This window comes from Amia ocellicauda, unplaced genomic scaffold (assembly GCF_036373705.1).
Source record: "Amia ocellicauda isolate fAmiCal2 unplaced genomic scaffold, fAmiCal2.hap1 HAP1_SCAFFOLD_121, whole genome shotgun sequence".
Lineage (NCBI taxonomy): Eukaryota > Metazoa > Chordata > Actinopteri > Amiiformes > Amiidae > Amia > Amia ocellicauda.
Window position 1 is genome coordinate 86,080 of NW_027102686.1, and position 26,686 is coordinate 112,765.

Below are 26,686 nucleotides of genomic sequence, written 5' to 3' on the forward strand. Positions count from 1 at the left end.
ACGGGGCCATGTACCGTCAAATCATGGGTGAGAACCCTAAGCCAGGGCATTGAAAATGGGTCAAATACTTATTTCCCTCATTAACATGCAAATCAATTTATAACTTTTTTGAAATGCATTTTTCTGGATTTTCTTGTTGTTATTCTGTCTCTCACTGCTAAAATACACCTACCATTAAAATTATAGACTGATCATTTCTTTGTCAGTGGGCAAACGTACAAAATCAGCAGGGGATCAATTACTTTTTTCCCCCACTGTACATACATATATATGGAAAAGAAACATTACAAGTATAAATCACAATAAGATGTAATAAAGTACAGATAAACAAAGTGTAATAAAATGTGATCTGTTTGAAAATGCAGGGACGTCACTGGAAAAGATGATGTCTGGATGGCAGCATATGTTGCTCCAAAATGTGTACATCTCTTCTGCAAAAATGGTGCCCTCACAGATGTGCGAGTTACATGACAGACAGACAGACAGACACTCACACACACTGTCACACCCACACACACACTTTCACAGAGAGACATATACACACACACACACACACACACACTTTCACACAGAGACAGGCACACACACGTACAGACACACACACTAACTTTCACACAGAGACAGACACACACACACACACACACATACATACATACATATGGAAAAGAAACAATACTTTTATAAATCACAATAAGATGTAATAAAGTACAGAAAAACTAAATGTAAGAAAATGTGATCTTTAATACACACAAATATGTATGGCTGGTCGGATGCGTCTTGGACTCGGGTTCCTCTTCATTACGTATAACGCTTTTGCCTTTTGCTAAAGCTTTCCGTGGAGGGGATCGTGGGTGAGTTTGTACCATTCTTGGGGGGCTCTGCCTTGTTGGGGCGGAGCTGTGATCCAGGTGAACAGCAGATCGGGCATAGGTGGGCATGTGGGCAGAGGAGTAGGAAGGCCGGTCAAGCAAATAAGCTTGCTAAGGTACGCAGCAGCAGCAAGCAGCCCCCCCATCCAGCCAGCCAGCCAGTCTGGCTGGCAGTGACTGAGTGGTTGACAGACGGCAAGCAACGGAATGTACGTGCTCTGTGATGTCATAGCAGTCAGCTGAGAGAGGCTCGTGATGTCATCGCTGAGCTGGCTGGCTGGCTGGCTCTGTGTGTGTGTGTGTCTGTGTCTGTCTGTTTTTCTGTTTGTCAGTCTGTCTGTCTGTCTGTCTCTCTCTCTCTCTCTCTCTCTCTCTCTCCCTCTCAATTCAATTCATTTGTATTGTCAAAGCAATTGGACATACATACATACATACATACATATATGTAGCGTAAGGTACACTTATACATTTCAATTAAAGAAGTGAATTCATAGTATCACCTTATCACGAATCCTGGAGTCTTGTAGAACTCAATTTCTGTAATAATTGGACGCAGACACCAATTCCAAAGATATAAATTGTCAAATTTATTTAAAAACAAAGACTAAATGTAGCACTACACTAATTATACAAAAGGGAAAAACTAATTAAAATTCAACTCTAGATCAACAAATCAAAGACAAATCACTTCCGTGACCAAATCAAAGACCATGGGATCCCATAGGATAACACACAAATCGTTAAACAAAAAAGGTTATAAACACATTGACTACAATACCGGTTAGTAATTCTAGGAATCACTAAGAAACAGTTGAAAGTGCTAAATTGCAGTTTCAGAAGATGAAAAAAAACTGTAACTGATGGGATATGTAGTACTTTATACTCGAGTGGTCTATGCGATTACACCCTGTTGGTGTTATTAAGAATGCCAAGTACCAGAATGCAGAGCGGGACTGTTTTTTGTGCCGTGACTTGTCGGGGGAAAAAGGCGCAGAAAAAACGGACGAGAAGGTGAAGGTAGTATGGCGGTGATGCACGCGTTGGTGAAGTGGGAAAGCGGGGTCGACAAAGACTCTTACAGCGTGATTCCCACTGCTTGCTTTCGCAATTTTGATTTATTCAGCATTGCTGATGATGACGAAGAGACGACTCGAAACTTCAGAGCAGAGTGGAGAGACACGAACAAACCTCCAAAAGGTGGATGGCCTGTCCATGAAGCGCAGATCATTATGACTGGTAACAATGTTTATTTAAAAAAAAAACATTAAAGTCTTTACATGCTATTTGATATATACAATCACAGTATATTTGAAATGAATGTTTAAGTTATTAATGTGTTGTACTTCTAACATACTCTTATAACATGGTAGGTGGTGGTGAGGGCGCTAAAAACTCGTCATACTTGACTGGCATTTGTAAGAACGATTTATTGTGTGTTGTGCTTTACAATAAAATCCCCCAAATCACAAAATAAATTAAACCAGATATAATTTAACTTCAGTTTTGATTCAGTGTTGGCTGTTCATCTTAATTTGTATGGTCAAAGCACAGTATTTTTATGACACATAAATATAATCCCCAAATATCTGTGGACATAATGCAGGGTTTTATTTATTTTATTTTTATTTTAGGAAAAGAAGGCGAACTAAGAAGAAAACTTAATGACCTAACAAAAATGCCCTGTCCTAAAATGAAGAGAGTACCTAAACCAAACAAAAAACTTCAAATTTCAGATGATAGTGACCTTGATGAACCACAGTTACCGGTGAGATAATTACTGCAAATATTAAATAAATGTATTGCAGGATTGTTTTTTTTTAATCATATTCATATATATATATATTTTCATTTTAAACTCTTTTCCTCTCTGAATACAGCACAAAATAAGAAAGAAAACCGATGGAGCTTCAAGAATTAGATCCCGTCATATTCTACAGACATTTAAAGAGTCCAGTGAAGTTGAGCTACAGCAAAAAGTTAAGCAGCTCGAAAAGGAAAACACAAGACTTAAAAATGAAAACCAATGTCTTCGAAACCGTATGGTTGATGGTAAGTTTTTTTATTTATAGCAAATAATTCCTTACCTTGATAAATGTTATTCTTCAGTAATTTAGATTCCAGAGTAATGTATTATAGTTGATCATACTGAAGTAATCTAGAACCACAATACAGACTCTTAATGTGCACTGTCTAATAGTATAATAATACTGATTATTAAATAAAGTTTTTCAACATAACTTCATAATCCTACATTAATGACTATATGCATTACATTAGACCTGGTAATTCTTGTATTTTATCTTTTTTATTTTTTTCGTAGCTAATGTTAATGACCCACAAAAAGGTCAGTTTGCCAATAACATAGAGCAAGTCTCTCAAGTATAATTGCAGGCATTGATGGTTTTGTTTTCACTTTGTATTAAATATATTACTAGAAATGATTATCATTTAATACTAAGGTTTTTTTCTCCAGAGATTCCAGACCTTTTGGATAATCTGAATTTTTTTTTAACAAAAGCCACATTTATCAGCGATGAAGACAAAAGTGTGTCACCATCAAGTGGTTCTGACAGCCCCACAGCAAATTGTTCTGAATCTGACAAAGAATCACCAAAACAGGTATAACACTCTTGGTCTACAATATTACAAAGACAAGGTAAAAATATATATATTGAAATCAAATATTGGTTGTAAACAATCTAATGATGCTACATTATCAGTTATATTCATAGTTATAGTTGATAATAAGAATGTAATTGAATTATGGGTGTCACAGATTCACTGACTTTATTATGTCTGTAAATTAATAAACTTAGAATTGAGACATACTGTGGTCTTTAATAACACATTTCTGTAACAAAATCACAGCCTTACTGATAATGTATTCCACTTAACATAATATAAGAATAGTTTGGGGATAAACTTGTTTTTTATTTACCATTGTCTTTTAGGTGGAAATATTCCCAGGCACTGGAGTTTACATTGACAAACTGTCCTGGATCCTTGCAGAGAGGTGCAGCACGAATACGTCATATGCAAGAACCCTGACGGTTGCTGTCTTTGACTTTCCAACATTATTAAAGAGCAATCTTCGTGGTGGTGGCAGCAAGAGAGATCCAACTTCGGAGAAAAAGACACCTCTGGATCGCTTAAAGGTGGAAGCCATATATGGTATGTAAATGCTGTTGTACAAAATTTCTAACTCTCCTTTTTAACTGTATAGAACACAAAGGGTTAGCATTTGAAATGTTCCTTTGGCCTTTGTTTTAGTTTCAGAGACTAGAGTTAATTTATTAATAAATAATAATACCTTACATGTAGCAGCTGGAAAGATCCCAAAGTGCTCTACAGACTCACTTCACCCACCACCCTCTGGGGTGCAGCCATTTTGTACCAGCAGATTACTACACAGCAGTAAAGGTGGAGTCATAACAAATTTGTTAGACCTGATTGAGGGAAGCCTGACTTAGAATTCAGCCACGTCACTCTTTCAACAACACCTTGTAAATCACCTTGGATTAATGCTTCAGACATATTAATACATAATAATAATGAATAGTGCCATGGGATCCTTGACAATATAAACTTTCATGTCTCATTTAAATTTGACTTTTGAGCAAATACTTCACATTTCAGTCCAGTTGTGCCACATCAATGTAATGCTTAAGCAAGGTATTAATGGAGAAAAGACTGCCTTTGCATAGCTGCTTCGCCAAGTACAGATTTTACTATGAACTAGTGTAAGACAAGTTTAAGAGCATACACCAAAACGTTTAAATACACCCACACACAAAAATGTTGATTTACTGTGGCAATATGTAACTAATGAACCCTTCTCAAAGATATGTGGTATGTTTATTAAAAGATTTTTATATATCTATGTGCAAGTCATTAAATCTATGTGATACATGTTTTTTAGGGGCTACCTTGAAAAAATTGCCCAGTACCCCAAAGAGTGTAATTGGTGGTGCAATTAACAGCAAGATAAATGAACTACGACACAGAATGAAACCAGAGTGAAGATTTGAAGAACCAGATCTGTATTTTTTGTTTTGTTTTCAACAGGGTTGGGGTCAATTCCAATTCAATTTTTAATTCCCTTTTCAATTCAATTCCAATAAAGAATATTCTGTGAATGCAAAAAGTAATTGCAATTTTGAATTGATTTGTAGGAGGAATTGGAATTGAAAAACAGGAATTGACCCCAACCATGGTTTTCAGTGAGTGTTGTACAAATTGATAGGTCAGGGTTTCTGTAAAAACTTAATAGAGGCCAGCAGGCGTGCACGATCTGGGAAAAACTGCTCCACTACAACAGACCTCTTTCCCTTCGTTTTCTCTAAAAACCTCCTGATATCCTTCACTGCAGCTCTGACTCACCGAGGACGAGGAGGCGAGAGAGGAATCCGTGAAGCCGCCCTCACTGTCACTCCGAGCCGCGATGCTCCAGCGTGTAGCCGGACCTTTCCCCACCAAGCCGCTCGCTACCCCAGCTTCACTACTGTGCCACCACTTCTTTTACTGCCACTATTTACCAACACCGTCCGTGCTCCCTCCCAGCACCTTCTTAGTGCGTTTTTTCCACCCGGCGCCTCGGCTTGTACCGCCGAGCCTGGCCCTGCCTCCTCCTCGGCTACACCCTGTGTGTCTGTCCGCCCGTCTGCTGGCTGCTGAGGTTGTTCCTCGTCACTAACCAGCGCCCCGTGCACCGCCTCAACACCATCTCCCCCCGGCGTCTCGGTCGTCACTATCCCCCGCTGCCTCGACCCCGTCCCCCAGCTGTGCGTCATCGCCTCCGGGCAGCTCTTCCCCCGTCACGGCATCAGTGGTACCATCGGTCCGACCGGCGACTGTCTCCTCCGCCGGGGCTCGATCTCTGTCTGCCCGCTGCATCTGTGGCTGCGGGCCGGTGTCTCTATTCCTCCCCGCGTCGCCCCGCTCCTCCTCCCGCTCCCTGTCCTGCTCGGGACAGTTCCTCACGACATGCCCCTCGCTCCCACACCTGAAACACTTCATGGACTCCGAAGTAGCGAACACGACGTAGTCGGTATTGTCGATCTTAAATTTAAAAATGACATTAAGATCCTCATTGATGTTATTGAGGATCATATACAGCTGCCTTCGGAAGGACACGACGTGTTTCAGTTGCGGGGCTTTGCAGCCCAGCGGGACCCTCTTAATGCCGGACATCAGCTGCCCGAGCCGGTGCGGATGAACGGAGGGACGTTAGACAGCGTTACCTTCCGGGCAGGAGCAGCGAGCGGCAACACCGGGGTGAAAGTGTCGTCTAACACTGTGCCATTAGCCACTAGCTGATTGAGCAGATCAGTGGTTTTTAAGAAGATAACAATGGCAGCAGACTTGATATTTTCACACCCTGCTACCTCCCCAACCGCTAACACACACTGCTCTAGGGGGCAGAACTGCACCGGAGCGATCTTGACTCCATGGCGTCGGGTCAGTTTTTCAAAAGACGCATTCAGGGGGTCCGACCCCCCGACCCGGGAAGAACTACCGGTACTCCCCCCTCCCCTCCCCTGTTCCCCCACAATAAGAAAAGCACTGAAAACAGAAGACAAAATAAACAAACTGAAAAAAGTAAAGCAACAAAAAAACGCAGCCAAAGGACAGAGCTCTCAGCAGCACTCCCGCTCACTGCAGACCCCTCCCACACACTCCCAGCTGAGAGAGAGAGAGAGAGAGAGAGAGAGAGAGAGAGAGTGTTAGTGTCTGTCTGTCTCTCTCTCTCTGTAGATGCATCATAGGGAACATATGTAACAATCTCTCTTTTTGTTTACCAAAAATGAGAATGAACGTATTTCAAGTGGGTGTTGCCTTGGTTGGAAACGTTTTAAGATTATTTATGAAGTGTAAAGTGGATTTGTCTCAGTTCTCCGTAGTTTTCAATGTATGTGCCATTCAGTAGCGTTCATGTTACAGATGTGCCCTATGCAGTGGTAGGGTCAATAAAATGTCAGTAAAACTTTATTTTAGCAATTATGGAGGGGAAGAACTGCAAATAGAGGGTCCCCACTAATTATCTAACTTACCAACAACGTTTCAAATTAGGTCTTGCGAAGCTGCCAAATAATGCTGTATAATCGTATGTGTCTTCATACACCGGCTGCTATAGTCTGATAGCTTTGATTATATATATATATTTTCTCGTGAACCACAAATGCTATTTGCTTGATTTTTACAGAGTATGTTATAAATACCATTCTTATGAAGCCTGACAAATTGTATGCTGTAATTATGAATATTTTCAAATCATTTGTTTGTTTTTCCTAACATGTTACAAATGTTCCCTATGTGAAAGATGCATTATATCTTAATAACGTCTAAACAATTAAAGATATACAGATTATTATTTTTGGTAAAGTTATAATACATTGCTATTAACTATGTGTGTCAGTAAAAGTTTAAATTTCCTAAAGGATTTTTATTGATCTTGCAAAATAAGTGTTTAGGGAACATTTGTAACATAGAGGTGGGTTAGCCACCGGCTAAGGGCAGCGGCTCCGGCTCCAGCACCGTCACCATGTCGCTGGAAAAGCGCTAAGTGAGCTCACAGTGAGCTCAGTGTAATGTCTGCTCTGGTGAGCTCACAGTGTGACCTAGTCGTGAGTTCACGTCTTCACTGGGTAGTCCTTGACAACTTAATTGACTCAAATCTTGGGCTTAATTGGTCAAAATGACCATTGGTTGAAGGTACTCAGGGACTGATGTGTAGAGAGACTTATTAAACCTGCAGGATTGTGGTTTTCCCAGATCAGAATTAACCAGATCACCACAAAGGAACATGGTAGGTGCTATTGCAACACAGATTACACAAATACATTGAAATCCAAGTTTGCAGTGGTCCTTGGGCCATTGGGTGGTGATCCAGATCACTTCAGCAGGAATTTTGCAGTGGTCTGGACTACAACTCTCTCTCTCTCTCTCTCTCTCTCTCTCTCTCTCTCTCTCTCTCTCTCTCTCTCTCTCAATTCAGTGCATTTGAATTGTCAAAGCAATTGGACATGCATACATACATACATACATATACACTCACCTAAAGGATTATTAGGAACACCTGTTCAATTTCTCATTAATGCAATTATCTAATCAACCAATCACATGGCAGTTGCTTCAATGCATTTAGGGGTGTGGTCCTGGTCAAGACAATCTCCTGAACTCCAAACTGAATGTCTGAATGGGAATGAAAGGTGATTTAAGCAATTTTGAGCGTGGCATGGTTGTTGGTGCCAGACGGGCCGGTCTGAGTATTTCACAATCTGCTCAGTTACTGGGATTTTCACGCACAACCATTTCTAGGGTTTACAAAGAATGGTGTGAAAAGGGAAAAACATCCAGTATGCGGCAGTCCTGTAGGCGAAAATGCCTTGTTGATGCTAGAGCTCAGAGGAGAATGGGCCGACTCGATTCAAGCTGATAGAAGAGCAACTTTGACTGAAATAACCACTCGCTACAACCGAGGTATGCAGCAAAGCATTTGTGATGCCACAACACGTACAACCTTGAGGCGGATGGGCTACAACAGCAGAAGACCCCACTGGGTACCACTCATCTCCACTACAAATAGGAAAAAGAGGCTACAATTTGCACAAGCTCACCAAAATTGGACAGTTGAAGACTGGAAAAATGTTGCCTGGTCTGATGAGTCTCGATTTCAGAGTCAGAATTTGGCGTAAACAGAATGAGAACATGGATCCATCATGCCTTGTTACCACTGTGCAGGCTGGTGGTGGTGGTGTAATGGTGTGGGGGATGTTTTCTTGGCACACTTTAGGCCCCTTAGTGCCAATTGGGCATCGTTTAAATGCCACGGCCCGTTGTTTCTGACCATGTCCATCCCTTTATGACCACCATGTACCCATCCTCTGATGGCTACTTCCAGCAGGATAATGCACCATGTCACAAAGGTCGAATTATTTCAAATTGGTTTCTTGAACATGACAATGAGTTCACTGTACTAAACTGGCCCCCACAGTCACCAGATCTCAACCCAATAGAGCATCTTTGGGATGGGGTGTGTAGCGTTATGTTGGGTGTATTTGGATAAGAGTATTTGGGCTCTGAGCTGAAGCACGGATCTAAAGAAGACCTCTCCCCCCCAAAGTTATCAGATTTCCTTTGCTCATCAGCTTGGAACTGGTTTGCATCAAAGTGACAGTTTTGGGGAGGATGGCACCGAGAAGAGGCCAAATAGTTTGTTATTCTGCTATGAGATGTCTGGAGAAAGGGGCCTGTGGGTGATAAAAACTCTTTGAAGTGGATGAGAACCGAAATCCCGACATAGAGCTACGAACCCAGGCCAACCGGCATTTCCAAAAGATGGCATGGATTGACATCAGTCATAAATCAAGCCCCCCTCCAATAGGACACTGGGGGCTGAAACCGAAATCCAATCTCAAGAACGCAGGAACCAATCACCTATTGATCTGACAGACTATAAAGGACAAACACGGCCTTTCTTTCTCTCTCTCTCTCACCTGAACCAGTAACTCGCTGCCACAGCTCAACCTGTAGCTCTGTTGCCCGAACCGGAACCAGAAACCAACCAAGTCTTTGCCGGCAACAGAAGAGTTAAACTGGGAGAAGGAGATTGAGCGAAGAATTCTTTTAAAGGACTTTATTAAATAAATAACTTTACAGACCCACCTGATCAGTGGAGTTTTACAGCTGGACAATTGACTAAGTCGACTGAATACGAAAGTGTCAGTCATTTAAATAGCTATTTGAGTTTTAAGAAACTTGACCCTTGGAACAAACAGGGCCCTGCTTTCCTCAAAGACTTTGTCTTCAAGTAACTACGGTGGAACCCTGCTTACAAAGAAGATTTTGTGCACAACCTTGGAGCCTTCAAACCAGTGGAAAATCTGTTTGGAAACGACTCTACTTTCGCGAAACCCCAACTTCCAGGTGCATCGACTGAGTGGAAGTTCTTGGACAAAGCCGAACCGGACTGCCTTTGTTCCAAACCACACGGACCTCGTGCCGTGTGCTGTTATCTGAGCCCGAAGGCAGAGAGGCCTCTCTGCTACGAAGTTCAGATAAGTTTAACAGTTTGGAGTTCATGATTCATGACATTTGAGAAATCAATAAGAAATGTTAATCTGTGATTCATAACTCTAGAATGTGTAATATCATTTAGTTTTCTTAAATATAAATGTGTGTTGCATTAAACTGTTTTGTTGATAATTTTAGAAATAAAATCTGTCAACGCCGAGAAATATCTTCTCATTCCTGTTTAACTGTTTAGTCTGAAATTGACACAAGTTAATAGACACCAGATTATAGGTGGCCTGCCTGCCTATCCTTAATCATTGAATAATAATCAGTTAAGGGAAATTGTGGTAACAAGTAATGATAGGATCTTTCTCTCCACCTAAACGTTAATGAGACTGATATATATATAACGAGAAGTTACCTGACATAAATACTAACCTGCGTAGTTATTTAATGTCTGACTAATAATACTAACAAGAGACTCACCTTCATGTTACTAACTGGTATTGTAGTCAATGTGTTTATAACCTCTTTTGTTTAACGATTTGTGTTATCATATGCGATCCCATGGTCTTTGATTTGGTCACGGAAGTGATTTGTCTTTGATTTGTTGATATAGAGTTGAATTTTAATTAGTTTTTCCCTTTTGTATAATTAGTGTAGTGCTACATTTAGTCTTTGTTTTGAATAAATTTGACAATTTATATCTTTGGAATTGGTGTCTGCGTCCAATTATTACAGAAATTGAGTTCTACAAGATTCCAGGATTCGTGATAAGGTGATACTATAAATTCACTTCTTTAATTGAAATTTATAAGAGTACCTTACGCTACAGGTGGAACGGGAGCTTCGTGCCCTGGATGTGCATCCCACAAATCTCCATCAACTGCAAGATGCTATCCTATCAATATGGGCCAACATTTCTAAAGAATGCTTTCAGCACCTTGTTGAATCAATGCCACGTAGAATTAAGGCAGTTCTGAAGGCGAAAGGGGGTCAAACACAGTATTAGTATGGTGTTCCTAATAATCCTTTAGGTGAGTGTATATGGAAAAGGAACAATATGTGTACATCTCTGCATATGGTGCCCTAACAGATGTGCAAGTTACATGACAGACAGACACTCACACACACTTTCAAAGACAGACAGGCAGACAGACACTCACACACACTTTCACACACTCACTTTCACAGACAGACAGACACAGACACAGACACACTCACTTTCACACAGAGACAGGCACATTTTCACACAGAGACAGACACACAAACACACACAAACAGACACAGACACACATACTTTGACAGACAGACAGACAGACAGACACATGCATATTATGGGTCTTTGTTGGGTAGTGAAATGGGTAGCATCAGTCGCAGTGTGGGTAATGTCAGGGAGCCAATCATAGTCCCCGTTATTTGCATATCGTGGCGCAAAGCATTCTGGGAAAAGCAACTAAACACGTTTAGTCATGTATTTGTCCATAGTTTACACATGAGATGAAAGAGACAGTATGACGTATTGAGCACCTGGGATTCCTCATGTGTATGTGAGGGGCAGAGGAACCGGATCCCAAGTGTGCGTCCCAGGTGCTATAGGTTTCAAAGCATGCAGGGGAATAGGCACCCCACCCTGACACCTATAGAAGACTGGATAGGGAGATATAAATAGCAATGGGGAGACTCTTGTACTTGGTGTGTCTCTATCCATATAGTGGGGCCAGCAGGTGCAGCAATAGAAGCTCAGCCTGGGGAGACTGGATTTAGCATTTCCTCTCCATTTTGATAACTATCCATAATCATTTCTGCAAAATACTTCTATGATACCTATGTATGTTTTTTACTTGTACTATATTATACTATCAAGTATCAGTGTACACATACAATGTGACCTGTTACATTAATACAGAGGCCACGGAAGGCCAGATCACTAATAGCCACTGTCCCCTGATATTACACTTTTTTACAATCACTTTGGCACTCATTTCAGAACCTTGATGTCATTTTTCAAAACTCTAGACACTAAACTCACACCCGATGATCAAAATGCACATTTTTCAAAACTCTAACACTTTTTTACAATTGCTTGGATACAATACACATCAACCTCAGATCATTTGTTCATTGAACTAAAATGACACAACTTAACATCAAAGTATTACCATTTCAAAATGCAATTCACACATTACATCTGAGATCACTGTCTATTCATTTCATTACAAAGATCTAACTATCAATTGATACAGCTGCTCAAAATGATAAGTGACTGTTGCATTACTCTTAATGCATAGTTTTATGGAAACTGACAAACAGTATTCCATGTTTCGATCATGAAAGTTTCAGGATAATGAGATCCATTGACACCAATAACCGAGGAGCATGGTTTCTTAGGGTTACCATAGACTTGACTGTGTCTTCTTGTTTGTGAAGGAACAGGACTGTGTTTTCCTGTCTGGGTTCCCGCAGGCTTAAGTGGGTTTGACCTACTATTAGAAAAAAAAAAAAAAAGGAGCGCTAATTAATTGTTCAATATCTGATACGCCGGTGATAATATAAAATAACGTGTTTATAGTTTATAGAAGTTTATAGTGTTTATGGTAAATGAAGAAAAGTCATTAAGTTATATACAAGTTCTATAAATGCAAACATTGAAAAGCATGTTTGTTGTTATTCCTATATAGGATTTAGTATTATTTGTGTTTTCTTGTTTTTTGCTATTTTTTCTCCCCTGTCGTTTATTGTTATTTTGCGGGCTTGCACGCCTTGGTTGTTGTGTACAAAACGATACATAGAAAATGGGAAAACGTGTTACTGTGTGGGAACAGCTCTAGTAAGATGGGCGACCCGCCACTTAAAGGTACACATGTAAGGTACATGTATGATAACTATGGAGTGAAGCGGTGCGTTTGACTGGACAATAGGTGACAGAAAATTAAGGTTTCCAGAAGATGGGACTTTTGATTCAGATAGACTTGAGCACCTAAAAACGGTTTTGCAAAATAGGAATACAAAGCATTAAGAAATGAGAAACCAAAGCTAGCTATCTTAAAACATTTGTTAGAGAAAAGAAAGAAAAGACAACAGGCATAATTCAATCTGAATGCCCCGAAGACAAATTAAAAATATATATATATATGTTTTTCAGTATAAATGACAGTCCTCAAGATACTGAAGGAAAATTACTAGATAAGTAATAAATAAGGGTAGTTTGAGACACTGCAGGTCAATATAACATGCCAACCAAAACCATGGTATCTGAATTTACTATGGATATAAATTAATATGTGTCTCTTTGTATGTTTGTACGTTTTCAGTTTGCGCAAGGTAAATGTCCATATTTTGACTTTTTCATGTACTGTATAGTCCAGAATATGACTAAGAGAGTCATAAGTCACAAATAGTTACAGAATGATAGCTAAAAAACGCCAGTTAAATATGTTGTAATAACAGACCTACAAGAAAGTCAGCATTTAACTGTACACAGAATGCTATTGCAAACAGAAATAATAATACAAAATTAAGTTATTTAAATAGGTCTTACGAATACAGAAGTTAAAAGTAACATGTTAGAAATGGAATTAGAGCCAAATTTAGAAATAGGAATCCGAGGCAACCACAAACATTCGGTGAAGGTTTCTTACATATTGATAAATAGATAACCAGATACTCCAGGAAATTAACGATGTGCTCATTTGGAAGCTATGAGTTCCACAATGAAGAGTTTTTAAATCCCTAGTAATAGATCCCTAAATACAATGTGTAGGTAAGAAATTAACTATTGATCAGTTCAATCTGGATTCGGGAACAGTTCTTCTGAACCTGTACTGGTGTAGATTGGACTTCAATAGGAGGAAGTGACACAATAAAGACATGAGCCGCGCAGGAGGACAGTCTTAGTGCCCACGCAGGTTCTTAGTTGGGGAAATCATTGACTGGACACATTTTTTGAAAATGTGCTTTCCTGAAGTACCTGGACATCATTATTGAGATCAATGAAAAGGCTTATTTTCCAAAGATTAAATACATTCATTAACTACAATAATGTAGTGAAATGTATATAAATAGTAATAATACAAATCGATCAAATATAACTTGCATTTTCTTGTAAGAAATTAGGAATAGGAGAAAGAACAGCTGTTGGGATGCAGTGCGATGTTATCCAAAATTGAAAGCGGTTGAGAAAGGAGAGTTTGTTCTGTGTGAGACAAATGTACTGCCACGAGAGACTCTGATGGTGATTGACTGGAATATGAGGGAATATAAAGAAGTTACTACAGGTATAACTAAAGGTGTAACATAACTAATTTAATGAAACATAGTCATTGCAAGTTATAAAACTGTTTGGAAATAGTCCTTTCACAAACAGAAATACCCTATCAATTAGGAAGAGGGGGGCAGGGGGCAAGGGCCGTATGTGCTCCTCTGCTCCCCCTGTTCGCCTGAGCAGACAAGCAGCCTGAGATGAGAGAGAGAGAGAGAGAGAGAGAGAGAGAGAGAGAGAGAGAGAGAGAGAGAGAGAGAGAGAGAGAGAGAGAGAGAGAGAGAGAGAGAGAAGTCAGAGACAAGGCAGAGACTGTAAGTACGTGTAAGGGTTCATAACTTATTACAAACAGAGCAAGAGTGTAATGAATGGTAATTTACACTGCTTGTATTAATAATGATAATAATATTGATGTTGATACAGACGAATACGTCACATACTAGATGACAACCGCATAAAACTAATAATAATGAAAATAGGAATAATAGGAGTATGGAAATAATTTCAAATTATGGTTTATTGGTAAAAAATGAATTGAGAAACAAAGATTAATAACTGCCATCATTTACCCAACTACTATTAACTATGGTGTTGAAGGAGCTGCTGTAATAGTTATTGTAATGTTCTCAGGTATTTAAGTTAGATAAAAGGACAAAGATAAGCACATTGTTTTGAAACTTTGACAACTCCACACAAAAAGAGTATCTACACTAGGAAGTAAAGCTGATTCAATAAACACAGGAGATATGATGCTGCTGACGACAGCTGAGTGCTGTACTGAAATAATTTGATAAATGAGATAAATTGGAATCAAGATTATTATTATTTTGAATTGTCCCTTTACTAGAAACCTTATAGATTGTGCGAATGTCAACTAATGTGATAGAGATGCCTTTTATAAGGACGATCTCTGATGTTGTGTGAACCACACATTGTGTCTTCAGACTGATTTATTCCACATGGCAGATATGCATATTATGAATCGTGTCCTGAAGGAACCGATGTCTGACCCATATGGAGAAGATGCTGGTGTTCTTGTTGAGACACAGTAGGCCAAGGGCGCGGCTTTAAAGACAGCCTCACAGCAACTTGAACAGACCAATGCTGAGGTCCACTACGCTGAAGTGATGCTTGACTCAGTGGAGAAATAAGTTAAAATACTATAATTAAAGGTTTTCCAGATTATAGGAATCTACAATATATTGTGAAACTGCTCAGATGACGTCCGCAGTAGCACATATTCTTCTATTGATAGTTTAATTTATAATGTACTATTAGTGGAGATGTCACATTATTCAAATGAATAGAATGACAGCCATGAAGTCAGAATCAGTCCATTGCCCTTCACTTAAGATTTGTACAATGTATAATGTTTATAAATCAAAACGCAACAAATATATGTACAATACAGTTTACAAACTGAATTTGTAAAAAAGAATGTTTTGCTGACTTTTGTATTCTCTTTGAAGCAACAAAATGTATGTGTTATGTATGTCGTAACTAGGGTTTGACTTTTATGACCTGGGGCTGGATGAAATTTAATTTGAGATGCACTGTAAAAGCTCCAGGAAATTGCAACTGGCCACTGCACCTTCCATAAGAGAGCTCAAACATTTGCTAATGCATTGGTTGCCTCACAGGCACTCTTTCCCTGGTTTGCCCATGTGGCGCATGGTGTTGGCCACACGGGCAAAGGGGGGATGTGTGCATCAGTCTTTTAAATTGGTTTGCCCCAGGTTTTATAGTAACAGCTTAGCAATATTGTAGAACTTGCCACATTTGTCAAGCTCATAATCCTGCAATATGCAAATAGATTGTGTTCGAAAGCTTAAATGTTGTGGATATGAATATATACTTGTAATAATATATAGGTGTTCTAAATGGGTTGAAGCCTATCCCGTAGGAAGGCTGAAGTAGTAAAAGTAGCAAAAATACAGTTAAGGGATGTTATATGTAGATTTCGCATTCCAGGGAAATTTCCAGTGATAGGAACACTCACTTCACTGGGACAATAGTGCAGGAACTATGCAAAGCCCTGCGAGGTAAACAACATTTTCACTGCCCCATCAGGCTCAGTCAGCTGGAGCAGTGGAGAAACAAAATGGGATATTAAAGAATAAGCTGTCTAATATATGCAAACAAACAGGACTCAAACGTCCAGATCCCCTTCCTATAGTCCTAATGACAATGAAATCGTCAGCAAATTGAGAAAAACAGGTCTTTCTCCGTGTGAGATTATTATGGGATGACTTATGAGACTCTCCATCACTCCTCCATTGTCTGTAAGGGAAATGGACATCCACTTGATGGATGATGCTATGTTGTCTTTTTGTATGGGACTAACACGTGCTTTCGAAGCTGTCCATTCACAGATGAAAGCCGCCCAGACTGAACCATCCCAGCAGGTTTACCACCCCTTCCAGCAAGATGACTGTGTATATCAAAGCACACAAGAGAAAGTCCTCCCAACAGCCCAGGTGGACAGGGCCCTACCAGGTGCTCCTGACCACCCACACAGCTGTGAAGTGCCTAGGAACGACGACATGGATCCACTCCTCACACTGCAAACTTGCCAATCGAGGCGATCAGCACAACCCTGGTGGAGAACAGAGGGATAAAGGAATTGTTCTTCCACATCAGATTTGACATTACTGTATGTATGCAGGCCCTTGTAATTGCTTTTCCAATACTGCCAACTGGTTATTGATGATTGATTTCACATTGTGGTACGAGTATCGAGTGAAATGCGTGCTATCCACCTCAACAACACAGCGATAACATGGAGCCGGCAGGTGATCCAGGTCACAATAGAGGTCAAGCAGTGGGAGGAGGAAGACGTGGTGGTCAAAGGTGTAGCGTAAGGTACACTTATAAAATTCAATTAAAGAAGTGAATTTATAGTATCACCTTATCACGAATCCTGGAATCTTGTAGAACTCATTTTCTGTAATAATTGGATGCAGACACCAATTCCAAAGATATAAATTGTCAAATTTATTCAAAAACAAAGACTAAATGTAGCACTACACTAATTATACAAAAGGGAAAAACTAATTAAAATTCAACTCTAGATCAACAAATCAAAGACAAATCACTTCCGTGACCAAATCAAAGACCATGGGATCGCATATGATAACACACAAATCATTAAACAAAAAAGGTTATAAACACATTGACTACAATACCGGTTAGTAAGACGAAGGTGAGTCTCTCATTAGTATTGTTAGTCAGACATTCAATAACTACGCAGGTTAGAATTTATGTCAGGTAACTTCTCGTTATATATATATCAGTCTCATTAACGTTTAGGTGGAGAGAAAGATCCTATCATTACTTGTTACCACAATTTCCCTTAACTGATTATTATTCAATGATTAAGGATAGGCAGGGCCACCTATAATCTGGTGTCTATTAACTTGTGTCAATTTCAGACTAAACAGTTAAACAGGAATGAGAAGATATTTCTCGGCGTTGACAGATTTTATTTCTAAAATTATCAACAAAACAGTTGAATGCAACACACATTTATATTTAAGAAAACTAAATGATATTACACATTCTAGAGTTATGAATCACAGATTAACATTTCTAATTGATTTCTCAAATGTCATGAATAATGAACTCCAAACTGTTAAACTTATGTGAACTTCGTCGCAGAGAGGCCTCTCTGGCTTCGGGCTCAGATAACAGCACACGGCACGAGGTCCGTGTGGTTTGGAACAAAGGCAGTCCGGTTCGGCTTTGTCCAAGAACTTCCACTCAGTCGATGCACCTGGAAGTTGGGGTTTCGCGAATGTAGAGTCTTTTCCAAACAGATTTTCCACTGGTTTGAAGGCTCCAAGGTTGTGCACAAAATCTTCTTTGTAAGCAGGGTTCCACCGTAGTTACTTGAAGACAAAGTCTTTGAGGAAAGCAGGGCCCTGTTCGTTCCAAGGGTCAAGTTTCTTAAGACTCAAATAGCTATTTAAGTGACTGACACTTTCGTATTCAGTCGACTTAGTCAATTGTCCAGCTGTAAAACTCCACTGATCAGGTGGGTCTGTGAAGTTATTTATTTAATAAAGTCCTTTAAAATAATTCTTCGCTCAATCTCCTTCTCCCAGTTTAACTCTTCTGTTGCCGGCAAAGACTTGGTTGGTTTCTGATTCCGGTTCTGGCAACAGAGCTACAGGTTGAGCTGTGGCAGCGAGATTCTGGTTCAGGTGAGAGAGAGAGAGAGAGAAAGACTGTCCGCTGTTCCTTATAGTCTGTCAGATCAGTAGGTGATTGGTCCCTGAGTTCTTGAGATTGGATTTCGGTTTCAGCCCCCAGTGTCCTATTGGAGGGAGGCTTTATTTATGACTGATGTCAATCCATGCCATCTTTTGGAAATGCCGGTTGGCCTGGGTTCGTAGCTCTATGTCGGGATTTCGGCTCTCATCCACTTCAAAGAGTTTTTATCACCTACAGGCCCCTTTCTCCAGACATCTCATAGCAGAATTCCAAACTATTTGGCCTCTTCTCGGTGCCATCCTCCCCAAAACTGTCACTTTGATGCAAACCAGTTCCAAGCTGATGAGCTAAGGAAATCTGATAACTTTGGGGGGGGAGAGGTCTTCTTTAGATCAGTGCTTCAGCTCAGAGCCCAAATGCTCTTATCAAAATACACCCAAAATAACGCTACATATGTATGTATGTATGTATATATGTGTAGAAGGAAAATTAGAAATTATTTTCTTACACCTGTTTTTCTCTCTTGTATACTTAAGAAAGATACGGTCAAGCTAGAAGGTCAGCCCAGAAGATAGTTTGATTTCTGTTTGTTATTTACGATGAGAACCTTGGAGACATTGTCAAACGGTATGACCTACGTGCCTGTTCCCTAAAACCATGTGTTGACCTATGAACTCTGTTCTATAATGATATATGTTCTGCTTAGTTAGCCTTTAAGATAACATTGTAATGACTTTCTAGCATGTATGGATGTATGTATGTATGTATATATATATATATATATATATGTATGTATGTATGTCCAATTGCTTTGACAATACAAATGAATTGAATTGAGAGGAAGAGAGAGAGAGAGAGAGAGAGAGAGAGAGAGAGAGAGAGAGAGACAGACAGACAGACAGACAGACAGACAGCTCAGCGATGACATCACGAGCCTCTCTCAGCTGACTGCTATGACATCACAGAGCACGTACATTCCGTTGCTTGTCGTCTGTCAACCACTCAGTCACTGCTAGCCAGACTGTCCCTAAGACAAAGTGTACAATACTTCAATTATATCTCCTCCAGACAGATAAAGAGTATTAAGAGCTACGATGAAGTTACCCAGGAGATGTAAAAAGCTTGCATCACCTGGTATTTCCTGGAGGTCACCCATCCAAGTACTGACCAGGCCCTGGCCCGTTTAGCTTCCGAGATCTGACGAGACGGGGTGCGTCCAGGACGGTGTAGCCGCAAGCCGAGAGGCCTGGCTGCATGATGTCTCTTAAAGGCTGGCGGGTATTGACGGAACTTCTAGCAAAAAAAAAAAAAAAAAAAAAAAAAAAGAAAAACGGAGGCAAAAATATCAGTGCAGCAAATGGTGTTGAAAGTTGCCGGGTACGTGTACAATACTTCAATTATATCTCCTCCAGACAGAAAGAGAGTATTAAGAGCTACGATAAAGTTACCCAGGAGAAGTAAAAAGCTTGCAGCACCTGGTATTTCCAGGAGGTCACCCATCCAAGTACTGACCAGGCCCTGCCCCGTTTAGCTTCCGAGATCTGACAAGATCGGGCGCATTCAGGACAGTGTGGCCACAAGCCGAGACGCCTGGCTGCATGATGTCTCTTAAAGGTTGGCGGGTATTGACGGAACTTCCAGCAAAAAAAAAAAAGAAAAAAGAAAAATGGTGGGAAACATATCAGTGCAGCAAAGTGTGTTGAAAGTAGCCGGGTACGTGTACAATTCTTTAATTATATCTCCTCCAGACTGAAAGAGAGTATTAAGAGCTACGATGAAGTTACCCAGGGGACGTAAAAAGCTTGCAGCACCTGGTATTTCCAGGAGGTCACCCATTCAAGTACTGTCTAGGCCCTGCCCCATTTAGCTTCCGAGATCTGATGAGATCGGGCGCGTTCAGGACGGTGTGGCCGCAAGCCAAGAGGCCTGGCTGCATGATGTCTCTTAAAGGCTGGCGGGTATTGACGGAACTTCCAGCAAAAAAAAAAATAGAAAAATGGAGGGAAAAATATCAGTGCAGGAAAGGGTGTTGAAAGTAGCCGGGTACATGTACAATTCTTCAATTATATCTCCTCCAGACTGAAAGAGAGTATTAAGAGCTACAATGAAGTTACCCAGGAGACGTAAAAAGCTTGCAGCACCTGGTATTTCTAGGAGGTCACCCATCCAAGTACTGAACAGGCCCTGCCCCGTTTAGCTTCCGGGATCTGATGAGATCGGTCGCGCTCAGGACGGTGTGGTCGCAAGCAAGAGGCCTGGCTGCATGATGTCTCTTAAAGGCTGGAGGGTATTGACGGAACTTCCAGCAAAATAAAAAAGAAAAAAGAAAAATGGAGGGAAAAATATCACTGCAGCAAAGAGTGGTGAAAGTAGCCGGGTACGTGTACAATACTTCAATTATATCTCCTCCAGACAGAAAGAGAGTATTAAAAGCTACGACGAAGTTTCCCAGGTGACGAAAAAAGCTTGCAGCGCCTGGAATTTCCAGAAGGTCTCACATTCAAGTAATGACCAGGCCCTGCCCAGTTTAGCTTCCGAGAGCTGACGAGATGGGGCGCGTTCAGGACGGTGTGGCCGCAAGCCAAGACGCCTGGCTGCATGATGTCTCTTAAAGGTTGGCGGGTATTGACGGAACTTCCAGCAGAAAAAATAAATAATAATAAAAATAAAAAAATTGATGGAAAAATATCAGTGCTGCAAAGGGTGTTGACAGTAGCTGGGTACGTGTACAATACTTCAATTATATCTCCTCCAGACAGAAAGAGAGTATTAAGAGCTACGATAAAGTTACCCAGGAGACGTAAAAGCTTGCAGCACCAGGTATTTCCAGGAGGTCTCACATTCAAGTACTGACCAGGTCTTGCCCCGTTTAGCTTCTGAGATCTGATGAGATCGGGCGCGTTCAGGACGGTGTGGCCGCAAACCTAGAGGCCTGGCTGCATGATGTCTCTAAAAGGCTGGCGGGTAATGACGGAACATCCAAGAAAAAAAAATTAAAAAAAAAATAGAAAAATGGAGGGAAAAATATCAGTGCAGCAAAGGGTGTTGACAGTAGCTGGGTACGTGTACAATACTTCAATTATGTCTCCTCCAGACAGAAAGAGAGTATTAAGAGCTACGATGAAGTTACCCAGGAGACAAAAAAGCTTGCAGCACCAGGTATTTCCAGGAGGTCACCCATCCAAGTACTGACCAGGCCCTGCCCCTTTTACCTTCCGAGATCTTACGAGATCGGGCGCATTCAGGACGGTGTGGCCACAAGCCGAGAGGCCTGGCTGCATGATGTCTCTTTAGGCTGGTGGGTATTGACGGAACTTCCAGCAAAAAAAAAAAAAAAAAAAGAAAATTGGAGGGAAAAATATCAGTGCAGCAAAGGCTGTTGAAAGTAGCCGGGTACGTGTACAATTCTTCAATAATATCTCCTCCAGACAGAAAGAGAGTATTAAGAGCTACGATGAACTCACCTAAAGGATTATTAGGAACACCATACTAATACTGTGTTTGACCCCCTTTCGCCTTCAGAACTGCTTTAATTCTACGTGGCATTGATTCAACAAGGTGCTGAAAGCATTCTTTAGAAATGCTGGCCCATATTGATAGGATAGCATCTTGCAGTTGATGGAGATTTGTGTGATGCACATCCAGGGCACGAAGCCCCCGTTCCACCACATCCCAAAGATGCTCTATTGGGTTGAGATCTGGTGACTGTGGGGGCCAGTTTAGTACAGTGAACTCATTGTCATGTTCAAGAAACCAATTTGAAATGATTCGACCTTTGTGACATGGTGCATTATCCTGCTGGAAGTAGCCATCAGAGGATGGGTACATGGTGGTCAAAAAGGGATGGACATGGTCAGAAACAATGCTCAGGTAGGCCGTAGCATTTAAACGATGCCCAATTGGCACTAAGGGGCCTAAAGTGTGCCAAGAAGACATCCCCCACACCATTACACCACCACCACCAGCCTGCACAGTGGTAACAAGACATGATGGATCCATGTTCTCATTCTGTTTACGCCAAATTCTGACTCTACCATCTGAATGTCTCACCTCTTTTTCCTATTTGTAGTGGAGATGAGTGGTACCCGGTGGGGTCTTCTGCTGTTGTAGCCCATCCGCCTCAAGGTTGTACGTGTTGTAGCTTCACAAATGCTTTGCTGCATACCTCGTTTGTAACGAGTGGTTATTTCAGTCAAAGTTGCTCTTCTATCAGCTTGAATCAGTCGGCCCATTCTCCTCTGACCTCTAGCATCAACAAGGCATTTTCGCCCACAGGACTGCCGCATACTGGATGTTTTTCCCTTTTCACACCATTCTTTGTAAACCCTAGAAATGGTTGTGCGTGAAAATCCCAGTAACTGAGCAGATTGTGAAATACTCAGACCGGCCCGTCTGGCACCAACAACCATGCCACGCTCAAAATTGCTTAAATCACCTTTCATTCCCATTCAGACATTCAGTTTGGAGTTCAGGAGATTGTCTTGACCAGGACCACACCCCTAAATGCATTGAAGCAACTGCCATGTGATTGGTTGATTAGATAATTGCATTAATGAGAAATTGAACAGGTGTTCCTAATAATCCTTTAGGTGAGTGTATATGTATGTATGTGTATGTATGTCCAATTGCTTTGACAATACAAATGAAATGAATTGAGAGAGAGAGAGAGAGAGAGAGAGAGAGAGGAATATGAGCTCCTAAAAAACATTTGTTTTTATACATAAGCGGATTTAATTTGTGATTTACAAATGAATATATAGCACTATAAACATACACAGAAGACATGGAATAGAAATTCAGAAGAAAAAGTATTCAAAAAATAATAATTTTAAGAGAAACACAAAAAGAAGAAAGCAGAGAGACAGTTCAGGAAGAAAAGTCAGAAAAGAAAAGCTGAAGACAAGAATTGGAGGTAAGAGACAAATAATTAAACAAAAAAATATGTATTAATAAAATAAATAAGCATTCTCAGTAGTTGACTCAGCCAATGAAAATGCAGAGCTCCGATTTGAATAGAGTGACAGTAGGAGAGAGCCCAACTGCCACTGAGACTGATAGAAATCTATCGAACAGCAGTCTGACTGCAGAGCTGCCTTTTGAAATCCGATACCCTGAAGACATTCGCTCTGCACAGGCTAAGAAGGACTACAAACAAGCTGTGATGAGAGCATCTCCTGAGACCCTCATCCTAGACTACACCGGTAAAGGAGAAAACAGGGTCAAGAACAATCTACTGTTCTACAGCGCCTTTCACAAAACCCTGTGCCAGACATACCCCAATAACAACAAGAGGGGCATTAGCAGAGGCAGGCAGATCTCAGTGCTGGTAGAGAAAGACACAGACAGTGTGATGCTCACTTTTAATGTATACCACAACGGGACCATCATGGTGCAGGGCAGCGAGAGCAGCCTGGACCAATTAGCTCTCGGCTTCCACACCTCAAAGCAGCAGACTGAGGTAGAGAAACAAGAGCCAGAGCCGGCCACCCTGCAGTCTGCCCCCAGCCACACGGAGCCAGACAGTGCCCCATCTCCCACAGACTGCCCCCCTGTCTCCCCAAAACTCTCCAGCAACATTAAAACACTAAAGGAATGCCTATCAGTGCTGGAGCTGGAGTTTGCGGAGTTCAGGGAGCAGACCTTGAGCACCCTGGCCCAGACCTCCTTGTGTGATCAGCTCCGGGATGAGATGCACAGACTAAAGATGCAGCACAAGGCTGAGATCCATGAGCTGAGAGCAGCAGTGAGAGACCTGGAGGAGCAGAGCCAAACCCTGAGGACGGAGCTGCGCAGAGCGAGGGAGGAGCTGACCAGGACACCCCAGCACAGCCAGCTAAGGAGCCTGCAGAGCCAGCTGGAGGAGCTAAGAGAGGAGCTACACATCACTGGAGCACAGAGACTGCACTGCACTGACCCCACAACACCTCCAACCCCTGACGCACCCACTGATCCACCCACACTCCCCACCACTCCTGACACACCCACTATCACCAGACCTGCCACTAATACACAACCCCCTGAAACGCCACTCCCCCAAAACACACCCGCTGCCCCCACCACTCCCGACGCAAACCCGGAGTGGCAGGTCAACGCAGAGGTGGTCATTCTGAGCGAATCCAATGGGAAGTTCCTGGTTGAGAGCCTCTTCCCTGGGCGAAAAGTGAAAAAGCTTTGGTGCTCCACAGCACAGAGAGCCCTGGAGCTGCTCTCCAAGAGGAGGCTTTGCCAAGTCAAACACATCCTCATCCACACCGGCACTAACGACCTGAGTGCCCGCAGGGGCGATGTGGCCTCAGCCCTGAGACAGGTAGCAACGAAAGCCACAGAGGAATTCCCAACTGCCAAAATTTCCATCTCCACACTGCTGCCCCGCACAGACGTGCCCCTGCACATCATCCAGGCCATCAACGCAGAAGTGTCCCGAAGATGTGCCCTCCTCCCCAACGTCCACCTGGCACACCACTGAGACATCCAGCCACATCACCTGTATGACCACGTCCACCTCAACAAGACGGGTGTGAGGATCATCTCAAAGGTCCTCAAGGACACAACCCTGGGCCGAAACCCCACACACCCCCACCTCGAGACCAGGAGCAAACCCCCCAGCCCCCGGCCACATCCCCAGCCACCGGCTCCACCCCAGCCCCAGCCCCTGAGACCCCGCGGCCCCATTCCCCACCCCCCCATCCCCAGAGGGCCCGTCCAGCACAGCAGAGCGGACAGCCGGGGACCAGCACAGCCACACAGCCACGCAGCAGCGGCTTCCAGAGCCTGGAGGCCCGATGCTGCCCAGCTGGCCCAGATAAGGCAACTCCTCAGTGTCATCTGTACCACACTGCTGAGTTAACTGAGCCTCAACACACATATATATGGTTGTGGAGATGGAGAGTAAGAAAAAATGTGATTTAATTATTCTGATATTTTGATGCAAAGATAAAATCTTTGAGTGATTATTATGTATATCCATATATAATTATTAATAGTAATATAATATCAGTTGTAGACCACAAATTAAACTTTCTTATGTAGAAGAGACAAGTATAATAAAATATATGAACATGTCCTTTAAAATAAGCAGTTGGAATATGCAGGGTTTACGCTCCTCAACTTTTGGAATGAAGAGCACAGGCCCTGAACTGATCAACACTGTAAATAGTTCAGATGTTTTCATTCTTGTAGAGACTTGGTGCTGTGCAGATATGTCTATACACTGGATGGATACAATGGATACAGGGAGCTGATTGTGCCCTCCTATAAAAAACCCAAAGTCAGGTGTGGCAGGGCCTCGTGGGGGATTATCGTGTGGTACAGGGAGGAGCTCCGAGCAGCCCTATGCCCAGTACAGAGAGGAGACACACACCTGTGGATGAAAATCAGAAAAGACACCCTACAAAATAACACAGATATATACCTATGTGCAATTTATATGCCACCCGCAGACTCCCCCTACTATAATGAGGAAGGCTTTCATGAGCTTCAAAACGAAATCTGCCACTTCCAGACCCTGGGCTCTGTACTGCTGTGTGGCGATCTCAATGCCAGGACTGGCAGAGAGATGGACTACATCAATACAGAGGGGAACACACACCTGTTCGGAGACTCCCCGCTGTGCCACACACACACCTCCACACTGACACAGCCACGACAGCGTGGTAAACAAGAGCAGGAAGCAGGTAGTGCGCCTATGTAAAAGCCTGGGTCTATATATCATCAATGGCAGGACCAGGGGGTACTCTCTGGGGAGATTCACATACTGCTCGGCTCTGGGCAGCAGTGTGGTGGACTACGCCATAACTGACCTGGACCCACAAGCCAACAATGCGTTTATAGTCAGACAACAATCTCCACTATCAGACCACAGCCAAATAACACTTTACCTAAAAAGATCAGCGCAGCCACAAGTCAGAGCCAAACTTCCCACAAAACTGGTCTCCCTGCCACCCAGTTAGAGATGGTCAGAGCCCAGCACAGAGAACTACACAAGAGCCCTGAATAGTGATGAGATTGAAAACATGTTAGACAGATATCAATCCTCACACTATCAAATAAACCAAAACGGAATAAACTCAGCCACCAAAACACTGAATGAAATATTTGAGAGACTGGCTTTAAAATCAAACATTAAAACAATTAAAAACCAAAATATGAAATCGTCTAAAAGAAAAAAAGAACAGTGGTGTGACCAGGAGTGTGAAACTTCTAGGAAACACCTGAGACATCTCTCCAACACTAAACACAGAGAGCCCGACAACCAGGAGGCTCGCCTCAGCTACTGCCAGGCCCTGCGGCACTACAAGCAACTCCTCAGTAAGAAAAAAGACCACTATATGGG

General features: G+C 41.9%; 3 non-coding genes and 5 pseudogenes across 3 annotated transcripts; 1 reads left to right on the plus strand and 7 right to left on the minus strand.

Moving 5' to 3' along the window:
• The first annotated feature begins 779 nt into the window (after window positions 1-779).
• LOC136721705 (U5 spliceosomal RNA) lies at window positions 780-894 on the plus strand. The gene has a single exon (XR_010806140.1). It is a non-coding gene; the product is annotated as a U5 spliceosomal RNA (small nuclear RNA).
• Window positions 895-19,473: 18,579 nt separating this feature from the next.
• On the minus strand, window positions 19,474-19,592 carry LOC136721685 (uncharacterized; annotated as a pseudogene).
• A 225-nt stretch (window positions 19,593-19,817) lies between these two features.
• Window positions 19,818-19,936, minus strand: LOC136721664 (5S ribosomal RNA). The gene has a single exon (XR_010806132.1). It is a non-coding gene; the product is annotated as a 5S ribosomal RNA (ribosomal RNA).
• A 217-nt stretch (window positions 19,937-20,153) lies between these two features.
• Window positions 20,154-20,272, minus strand: LOC136721708 (5S ribosomal RNA). Its single transcript, XR_010806143.1, has one exon. It is a non-coding gene; the product is annotated as a 5S ribosomal RNA (ribosomal RNA).
• A 211-nt stretch (window positions 20,273-20,483) lies between these two features.
• On the minus strand, window positions 20,484-20,602 carry LOC136721687 (uncharacterized; annotated as a pseudogene).
• Window positions 20,603-20,817: 215 nt separating this feature from the next.
• Window positions 20,818-20,936, minus strand: LOC136721701 (uncharacterized; annotated as a pseudogene).
• Window positions 20,937-21,159: 223 nt separating this feature from the next.
• LOC136721690 (uncharacterized) lies at window positions 21,160-21,278 on the minus strand (annotated as a pseudogene).
• A 220-nt stretch (window positions 21,279-21,498) lies between these two features.
• On the minus strand, window positions 21,499-21,617 carry LOC136721671 (uncharacterized; annotated as a pseudogene).
• Window positions 21,618-26,686: the final 5,069 nt, after the last annotated feature.